Source organism: Canis lupus, chromosome 12 (genome assembly GCF_048164855.1).
Source record: "Canis lupus baileyi chromosome 12, mCanLup2.hap1, whole genome shotgun sequence".
Taxonomy (NCBI): Eukaryota; Metazoa; Chordata; class Mammalia; order Carnivora; family Canidae; genus Canis; species Canis lupus.
In genome coordinates, this window is record NC_132849.1 from 16,553,919 (window position 1) to 16,566,081 (window position 12,163).

Below are 12,163 nucleotides of genomic sequence, written 5' to 3' on the forward strand. Positions count from 1 at the left end.
CAGACGATGACCTCTGGGGATGTCACAGGGGTCACTCGGACCAATACAGGCAGAGTGGAGCCAGCTGTGACGGAAATCACAGTGACACCATGGAGGGGGCGCTGGTAACACAGACGTGCTAACAACCTACTTTGATTCATTACATGCTTTGGTGATGAACATCTACGTTGAATTACATTTGTGTAAATATGTACCATCAATCTCCTCCCAAATTTGCAAAATGGCAAAACAAACCAGAGGGAAAGCTCCAGAGGATTCGTGGAGGCCAGATCAAGTCTCTCTGCCTGTTGGGACTCTTTCCAGACTCGGGCCACCCACTGCAGTTCGCTCAATTTCCCCTGTCACCTGCAGGTGGCAGCACCAGCGTCATCGCTGTGAGTCCAAGAGAGAGTAGCTTAGAGACCGAAGATAATGGGGTTGGATAAAGAAGTAAGATCCCATGAACTCCGACTTCGGAAAAAAACATGTCATTCATTTCAACCCCTCCAGGCTAGCTGAACTTGAAACTCCCCATGCTCAGGCCTCGTGGGCCCAGAAGAGCTGCTGTGCCGGGCAGGCGATGAGGGCACGTGCAGCATCCTCTCCCCGGCTGCGCCAGGGGCTTGGCGAGGGCCCAAAGGACAGGGCCCAGAACAATACCCCGCGAGGTTATCAGTCCCTCGGCGGCCACACTGCAGCGCTGAGGCTGGCCCTTCACCTTTCACAAGACCTTATATCCCTGCATCCACTGCCACAGAGGATCCGCGCATGGTCAGCCGCCTCCCACATGCTGTCCCTCCGGGGGACAGGAGAAGCCTGCCACTGTGCATGTCCGGGGAGGGGGGGGGCTGCTGTGGGCCCCACCACCCTGACTTCCCGCTCAGCGCAGGCCCTGGCAGAAAGCAGAGGAATTGGTCCTGGCTCTGCAGTCTGGGGACAGGAGGTTTTTCCCTTTAGACCAGACAGAGTGGTGGTCATTTTGTCCCACTTTTGCTGTGCAAGGACCTGTTCGCCATCTCTTTCTATGCCTTTTCTCTTTCCCTCAAATAGATACTCATGACATGCAAACCAAATGATTGGAGACTGTGGCCTTTCACAGAAGGACTTACATCTGTAGGGGAAGAACTGGATACAACTGCATGACAAGTCATGGTGTCCTTTCAGACATGCACACAGGCTGTTGGGGGAGATCTTTGGGGGCAGTAGGTTCTTTCTACGATTCCTTAAATTACATCTCCTAATTCACAGTGGGCTCATGCCTTACATAGGCCAGGCCAAACATATGTGGCTGAAAGGGAAGTCTGACTTTTTGGCAAACCTCCTTCTCTTAGGTGAAGCATGGAGATATGACCTTAGTAATGTGAACAGCAATTTAGAATCTCAAGATAGAAAAAGCATGAAACTCAGAAACTTCTTTAATCAAAGTTGATTCTCTAGGAATTGCAGTTGCCTTTATGCAGCAACAGGTTTGGGAGACACCCATTCCACACATGGACTTCTGACAAGTAAATGTTAATCCCTGGTGTTTGTAATTATGATAATTATTACATGTGAACACCGTAGCTGGCACCCATTGTCATCTCCTGGTACTCCAGTACAAAGAATCATTAATTTAGTAGGTGGCACACTCCTATTAGTTTGTCAGTGCCCCCCCCACCTTATGAAAGCAGGTATAATTATTTTCGTATAAAAATTACTTCTCCCTCTACTTTCCCTACCTAAAATCATCTTTCAGTGAGCTCCACCTTCCGGTGAAGATATCTGTCTCTTCCCCTCCCCCACTCACCTAAAGTCTCTAGACTCTGCCCTAGCTTGACCACCCAGGAAACAGTCTAGATTATACATTATGAAATTTGATTATAGTTGATTAAACACATTGTTAAATACTGCCCTGACTTGTTCTCAGTTTTCTTTCTGAAAGTATAATCTGAACTAGGTTGTGAGTACCAAGAGGACAAGGACCATATTCATTAATCCTGGGTTTAATAAGATATTAATAAGATTAAAAGTATGCTTAATAAATATTTGTTCAATAGGTAGGTATCGAGATGACAGTTTATTGTTGAGAAACAGGAAAGTTCATCCACTTCATCTTTTGATGAACGTCCGAGTTTCAGCTCTGTGCCAAGAGGCTGCGCTGGGCTGTGTCAAGGATATCAAATATTAGGAAGACAAAGCCCCACTCTAATTTGTGGAGGGATAATGCATTCACACAGCTCACCATAAGGCAGTGTAAATGCCTCAGGAGTGTTAGAAACCAAGAGTCCTAAAGTTCAGAGGGGCAATAGAGAGAGCTCTTGTGGCTGGTGGTTGAGGAAATTTTAGAGAAATAGCTTCTGAGCAGGGCTTTGGGTATAGGAAGGATTTCAGAAGGTGAAATTGATGGGTGAGAGCTGCAGGCAGAGGGAATGGTATAAGCAAAAGTAGGGGAATGGGAAATAAGTACTAAAACTTGGGAAACCAAGCAACTCAGTTTGATTGCAGGAATGTGGTAAAAGTTACAATATCTGACATTTATTAAGAAACTCGTGTAGGCCTGGTATTATGCTTTGTGTAGTTTATCTTATCTCATCCTCCCAATAATACGTGAAGTAGGTGCTGCTAATACTCCCATTTTATGGATGGAGAAGCAGAGGTGCAGGTAATTTACCCAAGGCCTTAGCACTACTAGGTTGGGATCTGACTCTGGAGTCACGCTATTTGACCTCTAACGTGCATGTGGAAGGAAGGGAGAAACAAGATTGAGAAGATTGTTTGGCAGATGATTTTAAATTGTGCCTTGAATGTTAGAACTCAATTTGGTAAGTAGTGGAGGACTGCTGCTGATTATTGTACAGATAAGCCACCCAGTGACAGTCAGCCTTTAGGAAGACTGATATGGGGGCTGGAGGTAAGATGGATGAGAGGGGACAGAAACAGAGAAGGAAAGACCAAGGAAGAGGTGAATGCAGACAGGGGATAAAAATTCAAGGTGTGAGTGGTGCAATGAGATGGAACACAAGCAATTGTTGTAGAGATGTTTTAGAAGTAGATTCTGGCTTTCCAGTCAGGCGCTGAGTTGTTCTTCAGATCATGTCTGGTAGCTCCGTGGTTGTAAGAGAGAACATGGAGGCCCAGAGGGAATGGACCCCGGGGACATCATTGAGAGCAACTGGCATGAGATTATCGATAACTTCGACAATACGAATTTAAAGGAATCTTTTCTTCGGGGCATCTATGCTCATGTTTTTGAGAATCCTTCAGCTATTTAACAGAGAACTATTATTCCTTGTATTAAAGATCCAAAAGATAATTCTGGCATTTGGAGACTATATGGGAGAAACTTGTCATGCCTGCATTGGTGGAACTGATGTTCGGAATGAAATGCAAAAACTGCAGGCTGAGGCTCTGCATATTGCTGTTAGTATGCCAGGGAAACTGATATGTTAAACAGAAGATATCTTTCTCCACAATGGATCAAATGTTTGTTTTGGATGAAGCAGATGAAATGTTGAGCCGAGAGTTTAAGGATCAAATCTAGGAGATTTTCCAAAAATTAAATACAAGTATTCAGGTTGTGTTGCTTTCTGCCACAATGCCGACTGATATGTTGAAGGTGACCCAAAAATTCATGAGAGATCCACTTTGAATTCTGGTGAAAAAAGAATTGATCCTTGAAGGAATCAAATAGTTTTATATTAATGTTGAAAGAGAGGAATGGAAGTTGGATACACTTTGTATTTCTATGAAACACTGATGATTACTTAGGCTGTTATTTTTCTCAATACAAGGCACAAGATGGACTGAGAAAATGCATGCCAGGGATTTCACAGTTTATGTCCTGCAAGGTGACATGGACCAGAAGGAATGAGAGGTGTCATGAGGGAATTCTGATCAGAGTCAAGCCCTGTTTTGATCACTTCTGCTTGTTAGCTCATGGGATTGATGTGCAACAAGTGTCATTGGTTATATACTATATCTACCTACTAATTGTGAAAACTATATTCACAGAATTGGCAGAGGGGGGTGATTTTGGGAGGAAAGGTGTGGCTATAAACTTTGTTACTGAAGAAGACAAGAGGATTCTTTGTGACATTGAGACTTTCTATATACTACAGTGGAGGAAATGCCAGTGAATGTGGCGGACCTTATTGAATTCCAAGGATGAGATAGTTTTTTTTTTTTAACATTTTTTAAATTTTTATTTATTTATGATAGTCACAGAGAGAGAGAGGCAGAGACACAGGCAGAGGGAGAAGCAGGCTCCATGCACCGAGAGCCCGATGTGGGATTCGATCCCGGGTCTCCAGGATCGCGCCCTGGGCCAAAGGCAGGCACTAAACTGCTGCGCCACCCAGGGATCCCAGGATGAGATAGTTTTGAATGCAGTGCTTACTGTTGCTGAATAGGTAACCACAATGTGCATTGTGCTTCTTTATTTGGGAATATTTGAATCTTATCTCAATGCTCATAACAGATCAGAAATATAGATTTTGATAGCACAGCAATGTTAGTTGTGAGATCTTTTGAGGAAAGGCTTTATCCTCTTTAGAGGTGGACTGTTGGGGCTGGGTATAAAAGATAGGGTCTGGGGGATCCCTGGGTGGCGCAGCGGTTTGGCGCCTGCCTTTGGCCCAGGGCGCGATCCTGGAGACCGGGGATCGAATCCCACATCGGGCTCCCGGTGCGTGGAGCCTGCTTCTCCCTCTGCCTGTGTCTCTGCCTCTCTCTCTCTCTCTCTCTCTCTCTCTGTGACTATCATGAATAAATAAATAAAATCTTTAAAAAAAAAAAGATAGGGTCTGTAAAATCTTTCTAAGAAATTTATTTCCTTCTGTAGAAGTGGTTGTATTAGATGTTTTCTATCATTTAATAATATATTTGTGGACTAAAAGATAAAATTACTATATAAAATCAGCCAATATGTTCGGTTAGCATATCTGCCTTTATTGTATTTGTCATTAGCCTAAATAGAAAGGCCTTTAAAATTGATTTTTTAAAGAAAGCATTTGAATGAGTTTTGTTTGGTATTGTATTTCTTCTTTTTTTTTTTTTTTAAGATTTTATTTATCTTTTCATGAGAGACACACAGAGAGAGGCAGAGACATAGGCAGAGGGAGAGGGAGAGGGAAAAGCAGGCTCCCTGTGAGGAGCCTGATGCAGGACTCGATCCCAGAATCTCGGGATCACTACCTGAGTGGCCTGAGCCAAGGGCAGATACTCAACCACTGAGCCACCCAGATGCCCCGGTATTGTATTTATTCAGTAAAGTATTTAATTAGTAAAAAAAAGAAAAAGATTCTATAGGGCTTGGTAACTTGGTGAAGTGTCAGGTGAAGGGAAGTGGACAGTTACTTGGACAGTGACTCTAAAGCATCAAGCTGAACCCCGAGGAAATGGCAGCAACATGGATGGGTGCCGGGAGGTAGGCAGAGCTGGTTCAAGAAAGATGGCTCCTTTTGCTTGGTCAGTGGTGTTGGTGGAACTACACTGGACTATATTTTGGAGGTCATGTGCAACAGACGGGGGGTTGGGGGAGATGCCAGTCTGGAACACTGGAGTGAGGTTAGGGCTGAGGGTATAGCTTTGGGAATCCTTCATAGTGAAGACAGGAGAGAGAGAGCCCAAGGGGGGTGGGAGGCAAGGATGGGAGAGAGAGGGCCAAGGGGGGTGGGGAGCCTAGACAAGCGTAGGGAGGAACTGGAGAAAGACAAGTCACACAAGGCAAAAGAGGGACTGGTCAGTGAGAAGGGAGACTGAAAGGACATTACGAAAGCCAATGCGGAGACTTTTCAAGGCAGAAGGATGGTCAGCATCAAGCACCGTGGAAAGTCACAGAAGAAGAGGACTGAATTACTTTGGCAACTAGGGGTCACTAGATCTAACACTAGAGAATGAGATATGCATATTTTGATATGTGTATATGGTGGAATATTCTGCAGACATTAAAAACCAGGCTTTCTAAGAATATTTAAGGATTTGGCAATGAACAAAATGTTAACATATTCTGGGATGTTTTCTTATGTTTTCTGCCAGGCATTCCCGCTTTTGTCAAGCTGAACAGAGTTAAAGGTGGTGCTGAGAACTGGAATGGGATGTGAAAGGCTTGGTTGCTTGATATTGGAAAGGGCTTGGAGTGATGTGCGTGAAGGATCAGGGAAGATGAGGAAGAGGACAAGAAGGGGCCTGAATGACAGATGGTGAAGAAGGCAGAAGAGCCTGGGTATGGCAGAGAACTTGTGAATGAGAGAGAGGGCATAGCTTGAGTTGGTGAGAGCTGAAGAAGACATAGAGGTATGCTGATGATTGCCACCTTTCAAAGAATGTGATTTCTTATGTTATTTATTGGAGAAATTGAGGCAAAAATATAAATTTATTTTTAATGACTTTTTGGATGTTGCATAGATGAATCCTCTTTTTTTTAAAGGCATTTTGGGCTCAGTCAGTTCAGCATCTGACTCTTGATTTTGGCTCTGGTAATGATCTCAGGGTAATAGAATCAAGCCCCATATCTGGCTCTTTACTCAGCAGGAGTCTGCTGGAGATTCTCTTTTTCTGTCTCCCTCTAACCCTCCCCCTCTCTCTCTCTTTAAAATAAGAACATCTTCAAAAAAAAAAAAAACATTTCATAATGGAGAATTTCCAAACATCCACAAAAACAGAGAAAATAGTTTGATGCACCTGATTCAGCCATCACTCACCTTCACCAATTACTAGTACATGGCCAGTCTATTTCATATGGACCCCATATGCCCCTAGGCATTAATGAGGCTCTTTGGGTGGCTCAGTTGGTTAAATGTCCAACTCTGGTTTAGGCTCAGGTCATGGGATTGAGCCCCGATTTTGGCTCCATGCTCAGTGTGGAGTCTGTTTGTGCCTCTCCCTCTGCTCCTCCCCCTGCTTGCATTCTCTCTCTCTCTCAAATACATAAATAAATAAAATCTTAAAAAAAAAAAGAAATTAGGCATTGATGAAACAATGGTGAAATTCTAATAAAGTCTGTAAAAACATTAATTTATTGGTTTTGACAAGTGTACTATATTTCTTTTTTTTCCTTTAAAGATTTTATTTATTTATTCATGAGAGGTACAGAGAGAGAGGCAGAGACACAGGCAGAGGGAGAAGTATGCTCCATGCAGGGAGCCCAATGCAGGACTTGATCCAGGAACTGCAGGATTATGCTCTGAGCGGAAGTCAGAAGCTCAACTGCTGAGCCACCCAGGGGTCCGTACAGTTCTATGAGATATTAATATTTGGGGTGGCTGGATAAAGAGCACATGAGACCTTTTTTTTCACAATATTTGCAACCTTTTTAGAAGTCTGAATTTACGTAAAAATAACAGAGTTAAAAATTTGAAAGAGGAATTTCAGTAGAGTGACAGAGTAAGTTAAAGGTAGATTGTAGGGGATTAAGAAATAAAGGAAGAGGGCAGCCCGGGTGGCTCAGCGGTTTAGCACCTGCCTTCAGCCCAGGGCGTGATCCTGGAGACCCGGGATCGAGTCCCACATCGGGCTCCCTGCATGGAGCCTGCTTCTACCTCTGCCTGTGTCTCTGCCTCTCTCTCTTCTCTGTGTGTATCTCATGAATAAGTAAATAAAATCTTAAAAAAAAAAAAGAAATAAAGGAAGATAGGAAAGAACATGTTGCAACATCTGGCCATAGTTCAAGGGAGTAGGAAGATTACAATAGTTTTTTAATATAACAATATTGTTTTTTAGACTGGAGGAGAGGGGTGACCTGGGTTGCTCAGTCAGTTGAGTGTCCAACCCTTGATCTCAGTTCAAGTCGATCTTAGGATTGTAAATTCAAGTGCTGCATTGGGCTCCATGCCTAGTGTAAAAAAAGGACTGGAGGAGACCTGAGCTTGTGGGCAGGAAAGCCAGAGGAGTTTGAAGATATAAAAGTAAAATCTTAAAAAAAAAAAAAAAATAAATAAAATAAAATAAAATAAAAGTAAAATCTTTTTTGTGTGTTTAAAATTTTCTGTAATAAGTTCTTTTAAAATAAATTAATTAATTGATGTTATAATGAAGGATAAGAGCCAGAGCAGAGATGGGTTTGCATGGACAGGGAAATAAAAACCACACCGCTAGGGACACCTGGATGGCTCAGTTGGTTGAGCATCTGCCTTCGGCACAGGTCATGATCTTGGGGTCCTGAGATGGAACTCCACATTGGGCTCCCTGCTCAGTGGGGAGTCTTCTTCTCCTTCTCCCTCTGCCTCTCCCCTCTGCTCATGCTTTCTCTCTCTCTCTCTCAAATGAATAAATAAAATATTAAAAAACAAAACAAAAACAAAAAACAAAACCTCACCGCTTTCTCTGAAATAGGAGGAATCCAGGAGAGGATGGATGTGGCCAGAGAGAAATTCTAAGGTGGAGAGAAATGGTTGAGGTAGACTTTTTACTGAACAGGAAAATGAAAATGACATCCTCAGATGAAAGTGAGAGACATGGGGATGAAATTGGAAACTTGATACTTGAAAATGCCTTGCAATGGCTGGAAAGAAACAACAGTAAGCCAATTCTAGATGGATAACCATGGGAGCAGGGAGGGCCCATATGAAGCTGGGGAGTAGAAATACTTAGCAGGCCTTGTGGTATAGTTGTGATACTTTCTCTAGCGAAACTTGGCAGCCCTGGGGTGAGCAGATGGTAGGTGACCTAGAGTGAGGGTTGGTGTTGGAAGTGTTGGCAGGTAAAATGGCCAAGGGGGCCAAGGATGTTTGCAAAGGCAGCACTGAATGGCTGGAGGCCAAGAGCTCTGTGGTAGACTTGCTTGTCCCTGGTCCCATGGGGTTACATCAATCAACATGCCATTGACCTTGATATGTAGAGTTCTTGGATATTCTTCATTTAGCCAAGGGGGATAGTTATTTCGGCAAAGGCCAACTCATAAAATGACAGATCCAGGGTTTACCTTGTTTGTAGGTTGCTCTATCTTTTGCACTTCTGTTCCCTTCGGATGAACCACTAGCGGGATGTTCATGATTCCAGAGATGAGTCTCCCTTCTCTTCTGTGGTTTTACTCACAGTCTGAGATTCTTGGCATTGATTACTTCCTCAAGTGAGGAGAATGGGCATTTCTATCCAGCAATTTCCAGTTAATAGATTTGGTTCTTTGATTTCTCAGGTGGGTTCTGGGAACAAACTGAGCAATGACACAGAAAAGTCACCTGCCCTCCCTCCTTAGGTAGAAGAGCATCCTAAGGTGTTAGAAACATACCTTGCTCTGCAACCACAGCTTCCAGCCCTTTAAGGGGAGTGGCTTTGGGAAATCATTCCTCATGAGAAAGTAACTCAAAGCCAGGAAAGTGTTTCTAAAAAGATGATGTCTTAATTTGTTAGGACTGTCATAATAAAGTACCACAAATTGGGTGGGTTTCATAATAGAAATTTATTGTCTCACAGTTCTGGATGTTAGAAGTCCAAGGTCAAGGTGTCATCAGGGTTGGTTTCTTTTGAGGACTGTGAGGAAGGGTCTGATCTAGGCCTCTCTCCTTGGATTGTAGGTGGCTGTCTTTTTCTTCCTTATGTGTGTCCATGCCAGTGCCCAAATTTCCTCTTTTTATAAGGACACTAATCATATTAGATTAGGACCTACCTTAATGATCTCGTCCTAACTTAACTAATTGTATCTGCAATGACCCTATTTCCAAATAAGGTCACATTTTCAGGCACCAGGGGTTAGGGCTTCAACATATGAATTTGGGTTTGGGGGCACAATTCAAACCATAACAGATGGGTTGGCACAGTCCCTTCTTTGTCTCTTCTTCACCATTTCCATCTTGTAGGCCCTCATGATTCTCTACCGGAGGTAGTGAAATAGCTTCACATGAACCCTTGTCTCCCGTCCCTCAACTTTGGTCGACTTTGCATGTTGCCATCAGATTCATATTTCTAAAATTCCCACTTTTATCATGATTCCTGATTACAAATCATCCATGGTTCATTGCCTATGGGAATGGTCCCAAAGCTTTCCAGTTTGTTGGAATCATGCAGCAAGTTTGAAGGAATTCCTGAACTCTTTCCTCTGACATTCTGATTTATAAGGTCTGACATTTTTTTTAAGCTCCCCAGATGATTTTTATCATGAGATGCACCAATTTAGAGAATAGACTCATACTCCCCACAATCTGACCCAGTTTACCCTTTAACGTCATCATCCTTTAGAACCCTCTGTTCTACTTTTTGGACCCCAATATATATTTTTGAGCTGGACCACTTGAGGAGACCCTCCCTGTCGCTGCTTCTCCAGCCTGCTCTAGTTCCCAAGTTCCACCTTTTCTCTGGAGTCTCTCTACCATTCCATCCCTCTGTTACCTCCCCCTCCTTGACCTCTAGTATCTTCCGTCATTAGTCACTAGGCAGAGAGCTGCACCTTGTGAAGGTTCATAGATCACAAAACGCCAGGGCTGGGAGCACCCCAGAGACCAGATGTGTCTCAAAGGGCCTCAGGGTTCAGAGGAGGAAACTGAGGCCCCTACATGATTTGCTCAGGGTCATACAGTTCAGGATGTGACTCCAAACAGACGGACTAAATAAAAATCTTAGATTTCCTATCACTTCCCCTACCCCTAGAGCCAGTCATTGTCCTCTGGCAGATGCTGGATCAAATGTGTTCTCTGCAGAGGCTGAGCTGCAGAGCTTTGGAGTTGAGGACTCAGAGCAGGGCACCTACTGAAAAGAATGGAGTTAAGTGAGAGACCACATACGGAATAGGCTCCCCCCCCCCCCCAGTACACTGTCATCAGAAATACCTGAAGCAAAAAACTGGGTCACTTCTTTCTGGAGAAACTGACCAGTCTAAGAGGAGATACAGACAGAGAGGATTAATCAACAAAGTGGCTGGTTTCCAACAAGCCCCACCCATGTAGTCAGTCAGCCTTTGGTCTCTTGCTTTCCCATGTGAATAAATAGTCATGATCACCAGAGACCCCCCCACAAAAAAAAAAAAAAAAAAGAAAAGCACAAGAAATAAAGAAGGTCTTGTAGCCCAGATAGAAGTGCATAAAAGAAAAATAGGTTTTATGTAAAAGACTGGGAGATGGAAGAGCATAAGACTTTTCAATAGCAAGTTGGAAATTAGAAGATGATGGACGGGGAGGGGGGTGGGTGCCAGAAGGAGTTGTGGCCAGAGCAGCTGGAGGGGACCATGGCCAACAGTGATTGCACCTTCATTGCCATCAAGCCTAATGGGGTCCAACCCAACCTCACCGGAGAGATCATCGAGCATTTTGAGCAAAAGGGATTCTGTCTCATTGTAATAAAATTAATTCAGGCTTCTGAAGACCTTCTGAAGGAGCACTATATTGACCTGAAGGACTGTCCATTCTTTGCTGGCCTGGTGAAGTACATGCAGTCAGGGCCTGTGGTTGCCATGGTCTGGGAGGGCCTGAATGTGGTGAAGGCAGGCCGAGTGATGCCCAGGGAGACCAACCCTGCAGACTCTAAGCATGGGACCATCTGTGGGGACTTCTGCATCTAACTTGGCAGGAACATTATCCACAGCAGTGATTCTGTGGAGGGTGCAGGGGAGATTGGCTTGTGCTTCCAGCCTGAAGTGCTGGTGGATACAAGAACTGTGCTCAGAACTGGATCTAAGAGTGATGAGTGACGAGACAGCAGACCTTAGTGCTTTGCCTGTTCCACTCCCTCTCCCTCCCATGAGCAGGGGGCCAGGCTCTTGCAAATCCACTTATTTTTGAGAACTTCCTTATAACCTGGAGGGGACTTCTTGGAGCTGGGAGTGCTCCCTGTATAGTACTATGTGCTACCATCAGATTAAAATGTTTCATCCATTTAAAAAAAAATGATGGACAAATACCTTCAATATTCTATGGAAAATAGTTTTTGACTTAGATTTCCTTATCCAGATAAACCATCCACTGAGTCTCAGAGTAGGCCAATTCAGAGAGGCAAAATGCTTGTGTCCCACGTATACTTTCTCAGGAAGATAGTAAAGGATATGAGTCTCCTAAACAATTAAAACCAGGAAGAGGGAGCCTGGGATTGAGGAAATAAGGGATTTGACAGAAGAGAGAGGACACCCAGAATCATGGAAAACACAAGGCAGCAGGCCTCAGGAAGAAGCAACCAGACAAGAGCAGAGGGTAGAGGGCTTCAGGAGCAAAGAAAATAAAAGAACTGATAGATCATCTCATGCATTTGACCATGTGAAAATTACATTGACAGGCCGTGACAG

At 43.8% G+C, this 12,163-nt stretch overlaps 2 pseudogenes; both read left to right on the top strand.

The window, feature by feature from the left end:
- The first annotated feature begins 439 nt into the window (after nt 1–439).
- On the top strand, nt 440–4,126 carry LOC140601896 (eukaryotic initiation factor 4A-II pseudogene; annotated as a pseudogene).
- Nucleotides 4,127–11,113: 6,987 nt separating this feature from the next.
- On the top strand, nt 11,114–11,562 carry LOC140600655 (nucleoside diphosphate kinase A pseudogene; annotated as a pseudogene).
- The last annotated feature ends 601 nt before the right edge of the window (nt 11,563–12,163 follow it).